The sequence below is a fragment of the Pan paniscus genome, chromosome 14 (assembly GCF_029289425.2).
Source record: "Pan paniscus chromosome 14, NHGRI_mPanPan1-v2.0_pri, whole genome shotgun sequence".
Lineage (NCBI taxonomy): Eukaryota > Metazoa > Chordata > Mammalia > Primates > Hominidae > Pan > Pan paniscus.
Window position 1 is genome coordinate 53,303,810 of NC_073263.2, and position 16,119 is coordinate 53,319,928.

The following is a 16,119-nucleotide window of genomic DNA, read 5'->3' on the forward strand; positions in this document are numbered from 1 at the left end:
TTAAGTTAAAAAACCCAGTCCCAATTCAGTAATTTTTTTGAGATGGAGTCTCGCCCTATCGCCCAGGCTGGAGTGCAGTGGCACGATCTCGGCTCACTGCAACCTCTGCTTCCGGAGTTCAAGGGATTCTCCTGCCTCAGCCTCCTGAGTAGCTGGGATTACAGGCACCTGCCGCCATGCCCGGCTAATTTTTGTATTTTTAGTAGAGACGGGGTTTCGCCATGTTGTCCAGGCTGGTCTCGAACTCCTGACCTCGTGATCTGCCCACCTCAGCCTCCCAAAGTGCTGGGATTACAGGTGTAAGCCACCGCACCTGGCCTCAATTCAGTAACTAAGATGTTCCATTCCCATGTAATAAAGCTCTGGACCCTCAAGTAGGCTCTGCAGGAATCAGAAATCCTGCAGTCGAAGAGGGATGAATACTTCTCCTTTTTCTCTCCTGGTCGTGCTCATGTAGGTTTGGATCCTTCTGAGGTGGAAGTAGAGGGGACGGAGAAGCAGGATAGTTCTTCCATGACTGATCCTATTCAAGAGGTCTAGCTTTGACCCTCTCTGGATTCGACAGCTGTTTAAAGCTGCTGCTTCTTAGTCTTTATGGTGGCTTTTGTGGTTCCTTGGTTACCCCTTTCCCTGTGAAAGTCGTTGATGCCAAGGTGAAGTCACTTACATCAGGCCTAAGCGAAGTGGAGCTGGGGGGGTCATGAAGGAGGGGATCTCACACTCAAACAGCATGACAGTGCTGTTGTGGTTGGATAACATTTTGAAATATATAAAAGTTCTTTGGTTTTTTGTGTGTGTGTGACTATCTATTTAACCAGAGCCATCCATTTTATTAGGATAAACTAAAAATACACATAGAAAGGGTCTTTATTCAGTTTTTGGCTTTTAAAATAGGTTCTTGGCCCATTTCAGAAGCTTTATGAGAGAAGGAAAAAAGAAAAAACAAAGAATAATTTTCAAATTAAAGGGCAAAGCCCAGAAGAAATGAGAATGAAAGAGAAGAGGAGGGGATGTCCAGTTAAAGATAACAAAGCAAATGCATGCACTGGCTTCTACTCCCTCCCTAAGTCCCGATAAAACACAGAGAAGGGGTTGTTTTTAAAAATCAGAAATAAATCCACAAGAACAAAAAGAATCAGAAAGAAACCAATAGCAACACAATTTTGAAAGCAGAAAAGCTGAGGAATGAGTGGAAACGGAATTAGCAAAAATAATAAATCTGAATTCTAAGCTGGCAGTGGGGAAAGCCAAGAACCAACCCAACTTATACTACAGAGCCACCTCCCTCTCACCAAGGCTGGAAAATTAGCAGGCCAGGTGCTTCCTGAAGCACGGGGATAGATGGAGCCAAGGACAGGAAGACTACGTTTTCAAGAAGCAAACTCTTAGATTCTCTCCCCTACAAACTGCTCCTCCATTTTGTAGAAGATAGGAGGTTTATTCTTTGGGGAGGACAAAACTCAGGGTCCTTAAACTGCAGATATCAGATATTGCAGAAGATGGTGGTATCTCACAAAAAACTGGCAAAAAATAAAATTGTACATTATGTGTTGAGACCTTCCTCCTCCCCATCTCCCACCTGGCCCCCTCCCCACCATAGGAGCCGACCTCCCAGATGACTCCTAGTGATTCTCCCCCTCTGGTATGCATACCCTTGGACCATCCCAACCCACACTGAGTAGGGCTGATCTGTGTGACCAATGGAATAATAAGAAAAATGCAGAGTATGACTTTTTTTTTTTTTTTTTTTTGAGATGGAGTCTCGCTCTGTTGCCCAGGCTGGAGTGCAGTGGTGCAATCTCGGCTCACTGCAAGCTCCACCTCCTGAGTTCACGCCATTCTCCTGCCTCAGCCTCCCGAGTAGCTGGGACTACAGGTGCCCGCCACCACACCCAGCTAATTTTTTGTATTTTTAGTAGAGACAGGGTTTCACCATGTTAGCCAGGATGACAGAGTATGACTTCTAAGGCTAGATCATAAAAGACACTGTGGCTTCTGCCTTGCTCTCTCTTGAATCACTTGCTCTGGAGGAAGGCAGCTGCCATGTCACAAGGACACATAGGGAGGAAATGAAGCCTCCCGCCAATAACTAGCATCCCTTGCCACTTGCCAGGAATGTCAGTGAGCCACTTTGGAAGCAGAACCTCCAGACTGAGCCAGATGGTTGCAGCTGTTCCACACCTCACTGTAACCTCAGCTAGAACCACCCAGCTAAGCTGTTCTTAGATTCCCAACCCACGGAAATTGTAAAATAATAAATGTTTATTTTTGTAAGCCACTAAGTTTTAGGGTAATTTGTTATGCAAAAATAGATAATAATCTCCCCCTACACACACACACACACACACACACACACACACACACACACACACAGAGAGAGAGAGAGACGCCCAGAGGCTTTCCAGCCTTCCTTCCTCACTCAGCTCCCAGAATGCTGGCAGCCAAACTTGTTCCTTCTAACAGGAGAATGGAAGCGTCTTCCCCAGGGAATTTGACCAGCTCAGGAGAATAGGCCTAGAAGTGCTAATTCTGGGGACTCGCCCATGCACACAGAGCTTCTAATAACTGTTTTATCGCTCCTCTCTTAAATATGAGCAGATGTCCAAGGATCACTGGGCACTTTTGGAAAGCCTCTAATATGATATAGCCTAAAATTAACAGATAACTGTAGCTTGGAGGAAACAGAGAATATACAGGGAGAAAGAAGCTTCTAAAAGATTATAAATTATTATTAATATCCATAGAGAGATAAGAAAGATATTGCATCACTGAAACAAGAACAAAATGCTAGGAATATTCAGAAAACCAAAAAAAGAGTTATTGGACAATATGACAGCAGGAATGAAAAGTTCAAGAAGTGAGTTGGAAGATAAGGTTGAAGAACTCTCTAAGAAGATGAGCAAAAAGACAAACATAGATAGGGGAAGTTTAAGAAGAGAGAGAGAGGCTTAGACCAGGAGTTCCATCCTCCACACACTGAGATCAAAAACGAAAGAAAAGGAAAAGAACATAGGGGAAGACATGCTCAAAAAAATCATCCAAGACTATGTCCCAGAACACAAGTTTGCAGATGGAAAGGGCTCATGAGTGCCCAGAAGAGCAGATGAAAACAGATCCAACCAGGACACATCACTATGGAATTTCAGAATACTGGGAGCAAAGAGAACGCCTAAAATCTCCTACAGAGAAAAAGTGGAAGAGAGACAGAACAAGAGCAAGTAACAAAAATAAAAATAAAGTTATATAAAATAAGACAAGCAATAAAAATAGCTTCAGATTTCTCAATGACACCACTGGAGGGTGTTAGAACAATGGAGGACAAGGAAACATTGATGTCAAAATTCTGAGAGAAATGATTTTCAACTCCAAGTTTTATTCTTAGACGAATTATCAAGAATGAGGGTAGAATAAAGGCGTTTTTCAGGCACATGAGATCTCAATTTACACGAATGCCCCCTCTTCTGGGAAGCCCCACCAAAATGTGGGAGTTAAGCAAGACAGGGGTAGAGGTGGCATCAGGAAGCAGGAGATCCAATACAGTGGTCAGGGGAGGGGAGATCCCAGGGGACAGCTGTGGCCCAGGCCCAGGCAGAACCCCAGTCCAGAATGGAGCAGTCGGAAGTCATTAAAAAAGACAAGACGAAATTAATGGAACTCCTAAAGTAATTGAAGGTGTTAAAAGGAGAATGAACATTGCTGGAGGAGAGTTTGAGAGTGAATTAGTAGTAAGTATGGAGAAAACTCAGCAACTGAGAGAAAAACAACAGTTACACATTAATGTCAAACAAAGAGTTGTGCAGGAAAGGAAGAATAGTGTGGTCTACTACATACCCAGCTGTGAATGGCATTTATGTAGTTATGTAAAATATAAATAGCACCGAATAGTGATCCACCCAAGTTACAATACACAATATTGGAATGAGAGAGGGGATGGGAAATCTGCTCATTTTTTAATTGTGGGAAGTCAGTATATAATGCCTAACACTAAAAATTTTAAAAGTAGTAAGATAAGCATATTACTTAAAGCAATGTTTCTTGAATTTCATCATACATCGGAATCAACCAGAGGGCTTGTTAAACCACCAGTTGTTCTGCCCCATCCTTCTGCTCCAGCCACACAGAACGTCTCTCACTTCCCTGCAGTGTCTAATTCCCTTGTGATGTTGGACTTTTGCATGTGTCACTACAGTAATTGGGATGTTCTTCCCTCAGCCTTCACCAGGATGAGCTCACATTCATCCTTCAAGTATCAGCCTAGATATGGCTGACTCTGAAGAGCCTTTCCTGACCTCGCGATCCTTCTGGGGTCCCTCTTCTACCTGTACTTCCCCTGGCCCAGCACTGGTCACCCATCTTCTAGCAGACTGTAAGGTGAAGAGGGCAGAGACTATGCAGGGAATACTCAAAGGCTTTGTGGCTGCCCAGCACCTTTGGAACACCCTTCTTGTGTTTGGGGAATTTCCCGTCTCATCTGTGAAAGTCAGAAATTTATTTCCCAGCCTCCCTTACAGCCAGAACTCAGACATGTGATCCAGGCTCCACCAATCACAGGCATCCATGCCAGACCTCAGTGAAGAGAAAGATGCCATATGAAAGTCATTGTGTGAGGGCAGGAAATCAAGCTTTTAGAAGAGCAGGAACAGAGGCCCTGGCAGAGGGGTCCCTGCCTGGGACAGTAGTGTGAGCCAGAGCCCACACCCTGCTGCAGGGGCAATAAGGGCTCTTTTGGAGCATTCCAGAACTATTTTCTGCATAATGTTCTTGGCTGTGTAGCCACTTACCCTCACTCTCTGGCTGTGGGGGAAATTTCCTGAGCTACTTAATATCCTTCGATAAATGCCATCTCTAATAAGCTAGCAAGAGTGGGTTTCTTTCTCTTTTTTTAACTAAGAACCAGGCCAAGATAGAGAGTAACTGTCTTGCTTTGAGTTTTATCCTCAGTGCCTAGCAAATCTTGGGCATGCAATAGATACTCAGTACATGTTTAATGATACAGATGAATGAAGGAAAGAATATTTGATGACCTCTGACTTCCCTGAGGGAAGGAGTGTGAGGCCACATTAGGCGCTTCTCATCCTGCCCCTTCCCAATGAGGAACCACACATCTAGGTTTGTATCCAGGCCTTATAACCCCACACCCAAATGCAGGCAAAGGAAAGATGCCCCCCTGATCCATGGAGGATCCCGTTCTGAAGATCATGATCACCTCTTTAACCCCAGGGAAGGGTGAGTCATACGGGTGAATTCTCCCTCTCACGGTTGCAGGTGGGTAGGAGCACACTTCAACACTTGTTTTCCTATTTTTATGCCCACTGCAAACTCCTCCAGCCAGAAGCGCTGGTTTTGCTCGTGTTTTATGGCTGTGCTGTCTGTGCCTGCCTCCCTCCTCCTCCACAATTTGAAATGAGCTCTTAAGTAATATAAAACAATGCTTCGTGACAGCCTGACTGGGGTTGGATTGCTAGGGGCGGTCACTGCACACTGAGCTGCACATTTGCAGAACTCAGAGCTTGTTGCTTAGCAACAAAATGAGATGCTGGATTAACTAGTTCTAGACCCACATTTCCCTAACCAATGCGGCTTTAACCCTTTGCTGCAGAGCAAAGACCCCAGCAAAGCCTTGAGAACAGAACAGTTGCTCATGTTGGTTGAGAGCTTACTCTGCTTTAAGCACTGTTCTAATGCTGTGCATCACATTATATCTCAATTAATCCTCACAACAACCCAGTGAAGTGGTGCTACTATTAGCTTTGGTTACAAATGAGAAATCTGAGGCATAGGGAGCCCAAGGTCACATAACCAGTAAAAGGTGGAATGGGGATTTGGACCCAGGCTGTTTGGCTCCAGAACTCATTTTTTTTTTCAACCAAGTTAAAATGCTGCATTCAACAGCCACTTTCAAATGCCTTTCCCTTAAAGCAGCTAAAGTAGGAAGCTCACCAATGGACATACCTGCTTCTTTAGCAGCGTGCAAAGTGAAAGAGTTTAACACGCTACTTACACTGCAAATGCTCACATCCACAGATGACCTGGTTTTGATGCCAAGGCCTTTACCACACATGACACATGACCAAGAAGATATTCTGATGACAGTTCCTTGGAATTCTACCCACCTACTCCTCTCCAGACCCACTGGAGGGTCAACCAGACTCTGACTTGGCCCGGGGTTATTTCTTCACCTGGTTTGGGGTGATGAGAGGTTGCAGCTGTGCAATGGGCACAGAACTGGGAAGAAAAGAACCTCCTTGCAGGCGCTGCTGATCAGGGCATGAGCGCAAGCCCACATACAGCCTCCTGGTCAGGCTCAGCTCCCACTTGCCTGTACAAAACCACCCAGACATATCTTACTGAAGGCCTCCAGGTATGAGACCTGTGGGAGACAGCTGTCTTTTCCTCCCTAGCCACAAAGATCAGTGCAAACCCCAACTCCAAAACCAAAGCCCTTTACTTCTCCCCTGCTCTTCCTCCCTTCTGGGTCTTCACCCAAGGCAATTCTGTCCTAGCTACTTTTCCCTCTCTGCCTCTGGTCCGCTAGGTTTCCTAGAGCGGATCTCTTTTTCTAAGTTGGAGCTTCACTGACCGGCTCCTTTTCATCCTCAGCCCTGTGCCCTCCCTCCAGTTTGTTCTTTGCAGCTCTCCTGGGGGTGTTCCCCCCCAAAAAAGGAACAAATGTCACTGGAGGGTGACCAGGAACCATTTATCAGTGCGTTGGCCTCTTGGCTTCTGGAACATCTTCCACAAACTCCCCGGACTCCACCATGACCTCTTTCCAAATTATGTTCTCTTTTAATAGCTCCTGTTGGATTTTCCTTTGAAGTGTGGTCAATAGACCACTATATGGCCCCTGGTGGTCTGTCTATTAAAAGATCTTCAGGCAGGGAATTCAGGGTGTCATGAAATCATTTCATTAGCACATATTTCACCAGTTTGAAAAGAAGCTTAACTGTGGGTACAGAAATCCTGTTAGGTTCTCAATAATCATTACCTATGCACAGATTCACACATCTACAAAGATTGTTCTGTGCCTTGGTTAATACTCAGTTAACTTCACATCATTTGCATTTAGGATATTATTCACTTTTGTTAAATTTGTACACTCTGATTTTATTATTGTGTGGTCTTATATCCTCATGATTCTAAAATGGAATCATTGAAGGGAGATGATGTTTTTGGGAGCAATGGGTGGTGAGCAAGCAGGTACTAGAGGGTCTGGAAAATCAATTTTTGGTGTGTAAATTTGTTATTAGGTATTGGGAAACCATTAAAGGTCTTTGTTTGCTCACTTGTTTTTTGCATGTGAGCATGTATTTTGCTGTTTATAACCCCAACTATCTTATAGGAGGTGAGATTCCATTAAACAGACAATCCTTTGTTTGAAGAGTACTTTGTTGGGTTTGAGGTGCAAGCTGGAGAGCAGGATGGTGAGAGGTGGATTTCTCTGGAAATCTGGAAACTAGCAGGCAAAATCTGGGACCTCCAGTCAGCAATAACTCCAGAATTTCTACACTGCATGAAACTGAAGATTTGGTTAGAAGGGAGACCCAAAGCTAAAGCCCCGTCTTCCAGCCAAAACTTGACACTCACCAGTGTTCCTAGGAGTGGCCTGAGAGGCAAGGATTGAGAACCAGAGATAGAAAACAAGTAGCTTGGCAAGATGCACACAGCTCTGTCCAACCTGCACAATGTGACCCCCTCTGAAGGCCTCTTCCCGTCCCAACTTATCATTTAAATGCTGTGTAACTAAACACTTCAGAAGATTAAATGTGATAACATAGGTAAAATGCCAAGCACACAGAAGTCCCTCAATAAATGTCTACTTCCTGCCTTTTCTCCCCATGTCATATGCTGCATTACACTAGAAGACAGGGCAGAGGTTCTGCCTTGTCCATCTCTGTACCTTCAGCTCCTTGCACAGAGCCTGGCTTACGTAGGTGCTCAATGAATGTTTGTGTGCTTGAGAGAATGGGCCATAATTTACTAAGTCATTCTACTAAGCTATGTATTAATCATTGAACATTGTGCTTGTTTTAAAATTTGCTTCATTATAAATATCACTACAATGAATATATTTGTCCCAATTTTGGATTGTTTCTTTAGTTAAGGCTCAAGAAAGTAGAAACAGTAAACCAAGAGGTAAATTTCTCCAAATTATTTCCTGATGTGTCTAAATTGACAATTCTACCAGAGCTTTCAGCATTTTTCTTACCAATTTGTATGAAGTATTTAGATAATGAAGATATTAACTCCTGTCTTATTTGCTGCAAATTCTTTTCCCACTCTTGTTGTACTTGTTGTACTACTTAAGTACCGATGTATGATTTTATTTCGGTTATACTGTGGTCACTTTAAAATTTTAAGAAACTTAAAATTGTAATTTTTTTCTGGAAAATTTATACTTAGGCCTCTCCCATATATAAGTGTGATAAATAGTCATTGCTATTTTCTTTTGTTGTACCCCCCCTTGTATTAGTTTGTTTTCATGCTGCTATGAAGAAATACGTGAGACTGGATAATTTATAAATTGCGGTTCGGCGGGGCTGAAGAGTTCCATAGAGCTGAGAAGGCCTCAGGAAACTTACAACCATGGCAGAAGAGGGAGCAAACATGTCCTTCACATGGCGGCAGGGAGAAGTGCCAAGCAAAGTGGGGGAAACGCCCCTTATAAAACCATCAGATCTCAGTTGGGCACGGTGGCTCACACCTGTAATCCCAGCACTTTGGGAGGCCGAGGCGGGAGGATCACTTGAGGTCAGGAGTTCAAGACCAGCCTGGCTAACATGGCGAAACCCCGTCTCTACTAAAAATACAAAAGTTAGTCGGGCATGGTGGCCCACACCTGTAGTCCCAGCTACTCGGGAGGCTGAGGCAGGAGAATAGCTTGAACCCGAGAGGCGGAGGTTGCGGTGAGCCGAGATCATGCCACTGTGCTCCAGCCTGGGTGACAGAGCGAGATTCTGTCAAAAAACAAAACAAAACAAAACAAAAACCATCAGATCTCACGAGAACTCACTCACCATCACAAGAACAGCACGGGGGGGAATGCCCCCATGATCTAATTACCTCCCATGAGGTCCCTCCCCCAGCACCTGGGGATTACAATTTAGATTACAATTCAAGATGAGATTTGGGTGGGAACACAGAGCCAGACCATATCACCTCTCCAATAGCTTATTTTTTAAGTAAGTAACTCTCGAATGTATTTGGAATTAAATTGGTATTTGATATATGGAGAAAGGTAAGGGCCAGAGAGATTTTTCTACACTGCTAATGAGGAATTTCCTTACAGTGTATTAAATGACTCTTCCCTTCACTATATGAAGGCTTTTTTGTTACATATTAAATTTATATGTAATATATTTGTATTTCTTGTTTCTATTTAATGTTTTGTTCCATGTGTTAGAATTTCCAAAAGGACATAATAAAAAGATGGTAACACTGGGCTTCATGGTTTTGCTCTCAGTTTTCATGACAGGCTGATTTGTATTTACACAGAGATTCTGGTAATTTAAGGCCCAGCAGAGCCTCCCTTAGGAGATACTGTGCACGAGAAAAGCCACAGCCCTGGGCCCCACAGATCACAAATAAACAGACAAAGATTTTTGAGCTTTGTAACCACTTTGGTCAATGGGAACGTAAGCAGAACTGGGCCTCTTGGCAATGTATGTCTCCTTTTCCTCTAGGCTGAGAAACAGAGAAAACCAGTCTGCAGGAGGAAAAAAAGAACAAAACACACTTGCAGAGACAGCGAGGTGAGAGCCCAGCACAGGGACTTCCTGTGCTCCTTACAGCATGCCAGTTTCTGGTCCCTGACCTCCTAAGGCCAGGTTCTTCTATGACATAATCCAGTACCCATATAAGACTTTCGCGTTTTCTTATGTTAGCTCATGTTCCCTTTTCTTGAAAGCGAAAAAGTCTTAAGTAACAGTAACTCAAAGGATTGGATGAGCTGTCTACTGCCACGACTCACCATCACTCACAGAAGTAATCCATCAAACTCAGGGCTGAGAACATTGCAGATGACTTTAAGGGGTTTCCTGTGTCATCCAAACCCATCTACAGAGAATGTAACAATTAAAAATTTGTACAATTCAGAGGAAGATTTGGAATAGGGGTTGAAGTTAAGATGAGTGGTCGCTCATTTGCCTTTGCAAATGAAAAACGTGTCTTTTACCTTCTCACACACACCCGCCCAACATACACATGACCCTTCCACTTCCACCAGGAATTTCAGATCACCTGCTTTGTGCCAGGCACCAAGCATACAACGGTGACTTGCAAATGGGCATCGTCCTCAAAGACTTTAAAATACAGTGGGAGGATAAGACTTAGTTTCAACAGAATGTGGCAGGTGCTCAAAGAGAGGTTTGCACAGGGTGGTTAGGAATGTGGAGAAAGGTCATTTAGTCCAACAAGAGGGTCCAGGAAGGGTTTTCTAGAGAATAAAAGGAGAGAAGGAATCAAACAGGGAGTCGAGTCATTACGGATGCCTCAAGTTGACACCCTGGTTGACAGCGAAAAGAGTCAGATGCTCCAAATATTCTCTTGTAACAACCAGAATTCATTGCTCTTCCCTTTAACATGCCATGGGGCTGAAGGGTGGAATAGTTGGGGGTGGGAGGGGTCGTCAACGAAACTGTAGATTTTCTGTTTTTAAGCTCAAATTTGATTTGAGAACATTAGTAATAGAACATGCATGGGTAACAAATGATAGAGTCTAGTTTTGATGGGTGCTTATTTTTGGAAAGTAGTAGGTGGCTGCAGTAATTTTGAAGTTTCTAGATTGTTGACTTTCAAATTCAATTCCTTTCACCAAAAAAAAAAAAAAAAAAAGTAAGGACTCTAAGCTAAGCTGTGAACAAAGAAAGACTGAGAATCTATTGAAATACTTGAAGAGAACCTGTATAATTATGAGTCTCCACCCTGAGGCATGGGCCTGTAGTATTAAAGTATTTGGAAATTAGAATCAGTTATTTTTAAAAACCTGATTGGGAAAACCAAGAAGGTAAGTAAATGATGAAACATACAGGGAATTTTTTTTTAGTCACACTGTTTGTTGTACACAAAGTTAAATGACAGAACAATACAAAGGAAAAAGTCAGTCGGTCCCCACACTACCTTCCCACCCATAGAAATTACACTCTGGTAAAATAAAACAAAAAAATTGACAAAATAAACATATGCTAATGACTAAAAGGAAAAATCTAGAAGTTGAAATTCTTCAAGACTATTTTTTTCCATTGGGGCCACATTTTTTAATGTGGGCAGCAGGCCCCACAGTCCCATGGGTGCCACAAGAAAACCACAGATCTTGGTCAGCAGCATCTAACTGCCAGCCATGGAGGGGGTGAGGGATAAAAGACTACAAATTGGGTTCAGTGTATACTGCTTGGGTGATGAGTGCACCAAAATCTCACAAATCCCCACTACAGAACTTACACATGTAACCAAATATCACCTGTTCCCCCAAAAACCTATGGAAATAAAAAGTATAATAAATAAATTCCAGCCAAGGTCCTGGAGAATGTTGGGAAGAGGTGACTGAAGTGATCATGGCCTACACTGAAAAGTTAGGTGAACTGCCATTGCATAGCCAGAGTAAAAAGAGGCTGAAGGATAAGCCAGTAACAATCACCAAGTATTCTGGGTGTGGCCGAACAACTGAGTAACACTGAAGGAAAGGTGTGGAGGCAGCAGTAAGCAGGGATTTAGGTCATACATGCTGAGGCTCTTACTGTGATGGTTGTTCTCTTCTGGAAAGGAGGTAAAATCTCTTCTCTGGGGCTGTAGGAACAGGGTAAATTGTCATTCACCAGGGATAGTTCTAATATTAACAGCCTGAAAGGTTATAGATGACACGGATGGTGTGCCTTGAAAGTTTATTATAATAACTCTTTTAAAAAAAAATCAGATAATGAGAAATGAAGGAAGGACTAGGAAGGCGGCAGGAGGAATGGAAGAATTTGAAATCAACCTATCTGATGGAAAATAGAAAGAGGAAGTAGGAGGAGTAAAAGCTTCAAGGGCTGGACAGAAGTGGGGAGGGGTGTTAGTGAACACAAAGCTCTAAAAAACAGCTGCTGTGGTCTGAATGTATGTGAGCTCACAAAACTCATAGGTTGAAATCCTAATTCCCAAGGTAATCTTAGCAGGAAGTGGGGTCTTTAGGAGGTGACTGGGTCATGAGGATGGAGCCCTCATGAATGGAATTAGTGCCCTTATTAAGGAGACCCCAGAGAGCTGCCCTCCCACCATGTGAGGGAGCAGCAAGAAGACACCACCTATGAGCCAGGAAATGAGCTCTCACCAGACACCAAATCTACCAATGCTTTGAACTTGGATTTCCCAGGCTCCAGAACTGTGAGAAATAAACTTCTGTTACTTATAAGCTGCTGAGGTTATGGTATTCCATTACAGCACCCCAAAAGAACTAAAACAGTAGGAGTGCAAGAGAGAAAGAGGACATGAGGTGTTGGTAAGGGTTGTGTGGTGTTTAAGAGTGGATTAGCATTTAATCTATTTTCTATGGTGTGAGACTAAAGAATTTAAAGACAACGATAAAGAAAAATTTATTTAAAACAATTTCATTTATGAAATTGTGTTTCTTTGAATGTGACATTGTTTTAGGACTGAACCACGTATGTCTATGATCTTGTTGGGATTGCATAAATTAGCCACTCATTTATTCATCAAAACCTCATTCAATGTCTAATACGTGCCAAGCACAGTCCCTGAGATTCTATGATGTCATTTAGTTACCCTAGCTGTTTTCAATAATTAATATATATATTGTTAACTGTGCTTAATGACATTTTGGAATTGGACTGTTGGGTCTTTATATTGCTGAGACTCCTACTTCCTATTGAAAGAAAAGCTGTATATGTTATCCCCAGGTATAAGCTTGTTTATTGTCTGATCTTAAATAGGATATTGAAGCAGTAGTATCCCAAATAATTTTCCTTAACTAGCATCTAACCTTGGTTTTGTAAATTAGCGTCCTAAGAATTAAAAACCAGACAGGTAGAAATACCAAAGCGTGGTCACAATATCTCATAATCTAGTTACTTCTTCAAATGAACCAACAGTTATAAAAGTGTTGAAGGGACAAAAGGGTGGCATGGGGGGTGAGGACAATTGCCATCAGAACCATGAAAAACCTGCCAAGAATATATTAAAGTGGCTTCAGAAATGGTGAAACCTAAGTGATGGTTCTATCTACTCTGTAAAAGTGTAAATATTACAAACTTTTCATTAAAAAATAAAAAATAAATATAATAAAAATAAATAACAAATAAAATATATAAAATAAAATAAAATAAAAACCAAAAAAATAAAAACAGTTGTGTTACAGGATTCCTTGGAGTGCCGCTTTGCCAGCCAGAAATGTCTGCAGCTGCCATGACCTCCGCCCAGGGCCTTGCTCAGGCCCACCAGGCTTGCTCCACCCACTCCACCCAGCAGGCTGCACTAGGCTGGTGCCCTGGCCTGGTTCCTATGCCCACCATGCCTCCAGGCTCAGCCTGTGGCTGGACTGGGTGTGCCACGAGTGGCTTCCTTGTTGGGCGCCACTGTCTAGACGAACACAGTAGCACCTGAAAACTTGGAGATGCCAGCAACCGTGGAGCCCCGAGGGGTGTTACAGCTCTTGCCCAGGGAGTCCTGAGGTCTAAGCTCCCAAGAAATGTTGCAGTATTTGTAGTTCAGCAAGCCAGCCAGGAGGGAACGGTGCCCAGTGGATTCTCTTCTTCACACCTGCAGCTTGGCAAATGGGGGCATGTTACAGCTCTCTTGTTCTCAACTGCCCCCAGCTCAGTGAACAGGGGTATGTTACAGCTTTTTTCCCACTCACCATTCAGCAGGTTTCAGGTTCTTGTCCTGCGACCAAAGGAATGAGGTACGTGAGCATCGAAGAGTGAGCAAGACAGAGAAGAATTTTCTTGGGCAACAGAAAAGCTCTTGACCCGAGAAGGGGCCTGAAGTGGGCAGCCCTCAGCTGCGAGAGGGGGCCCTAAAGTGGATGGCTGTCTGTGAGGCTGAGTTCATGGTTTTTATGGGCTTAGAAGGGGGAGTGCATGCTGATTGGTCCATGGGTGAGCTTTGGAAAAAGCACCATTCAATTGGTTAAAAGGCATCATCCAGAAAGAATCAATAGAGACAGAGAGGGTAAGACAGGGACTCTAGTTGTGGATTCTATCTGGGCCCGGCAGCTCGGTTTTCAGGCTTTAAACTGTCTTTGGTTTGAAGTTCAGGTTTCACCAGGGACTCATCCCTGTCTGCCCAGGAATTTGTCTCCTGTTGCTACTGGTTGAAAACACAACTAATGATGACATTTGAATTGTGCCTACACCTGCCTTGTGTTTGCCAAGTGCACTTGTGAGTTCTCCTCCATCCATGTAAAGCTCTGCTTCCCTTGATACATCCATTCCTTTGTCGTTTTATATTCCAGCTTTCATCCATTCTGCTCTTTCCCTTTGTAACTAAAATACTTTAAAAAGATGTCAAAGTAAAAGTCTGTGTTGCCCTTTTAGGTTGGAAGAGTGAGGGAAACACTGGCAATGTGGAGGGACTAGGTTTTCAATTACCATCAATAAGTGATACCAACTACTTAATCACTATCATTTATTGACCAGTGTTCATGTAGCATCAATAAAGAGGTAGAGAATGATGCACCCTCAGGCCAGAATTCTACAATAGTTAAGGTTTGCTTCTAGAAAAGCCTATCCTCCCACATCCCTAACATTTCCACAGTAAATAAGGAAATGACCCATAACCTGTATTTGACAACATGCAGGATTCAGGGTTGATCTTACATTTTCCACAGATGGGGAGCCTAGAAAGTGAAAATTGGTTGTGGCAATGTTGACTTGGGTTTGAGATTGTTTCTGTCTCCTATTCACTGTGACTTTATTTAGATGTCCCAGGCTTTGCTCTCTCCTTTGCAAATATTATATTTCATAGGGTTAGTTTGATAACAACATGAACAAATATGTGAAATGAATAGTTGATAGCCCTAAAGCAGTGTACTAATGTATGGTGTGGACTATGGTATAGCCTGACAATTAAAATGTTGGAGACTGGAAGCAGATCAACTTGTGTTTGACTCCTGACCCCTCCACCTGACTTGGTCATGTATGCTGACATTGGTACATGACCTCAGTAGTGTATGGTGAGGTCCTCTGAGATTGGAGTCAGACTTCCCAAGTTTGAACCCTGACTCTTCCCCTCGCTAGCTGTGAGAGCTTGAAAATCTTCTCTGCATTCCTTAATTTCATCATCTATAACAAGGAACTTAAAATGGAGCCTACCCCAAAAGGCTCTGATGAGGATTAGCTGAGCTGATACATGTAAAGCACTTAGGACATCACCTGGAACACAGTAAATGCTTGGTTATGATGATGATTAAACTCTCCAAGTCTCTGTCTCCCTGTTTGTAAAATGAGGAAGTTATAGCTAGTCCATAGGGCTGATGTAGGATTAAATGAAACAGTGTTTTACCACCTACACAACGGTCTCAGGCACAGAAGATGCTTTCGGGGTCCAAGTGGTTGGTGCCATGATTTGTATGCCAGTCAAAGTCAGTCATGGTAATCCTATCCTCTGGCCACTAAGCTTAGAAGTGAGCATCTGACCCATTTCTGTCCAATAAGATGTGAAGTTCAGTCTGCTAGGGGTATCCATGAACACTTTTGTCTCTCTTGAAAGAGACCAACAGGAAAAGACTCATTTGTGTCTGGATGTGACACTTATTCCTTTTCACTCAATTTTCATATATAGCATGTATTAATCCGTTCTCACAATGCTATGAAAGAATACCTGAGACTGGGCAATTTATAAATAAAAGAGATTTAATTGACTCACAGTTCCGCATGGCTGGGGAGGCCTCAGGAAATTTACAATCATGGTGGAAGGCACCTCTTCATAGGACAGTAGGAGAGAGAATGAGTGCCAGCAGGGGAAATGCCAGACACTTAAAAAGCCATCAGATCTCGTGAGAACTCACTCACTATCACAAGAAGAGCATGGGGTAAACTGCCCCCATGATTCAATTACCTACCACCGGATCCCTCCCACAACATGTGGGGATTATCAGGATTATAATTCAAGATGAGATTTGAATTGAAC

At 43.0% G+C, this 16,119-nt stretch overlaps 1 protein-coding gene across 2 annotated transcripts in view; it reads right to left on the reverse strand.

Annotated features, from left to right (window-relative positions):
* The window catches only part of TMEM272 (transmembrane protein 272), a 124,555-nt gene that overhangs the window by 59,695 nt on the left and 48,741 nt on the right, over window positions 1-16,119 (reverse strand). The window lies entirely within an intron of this gene.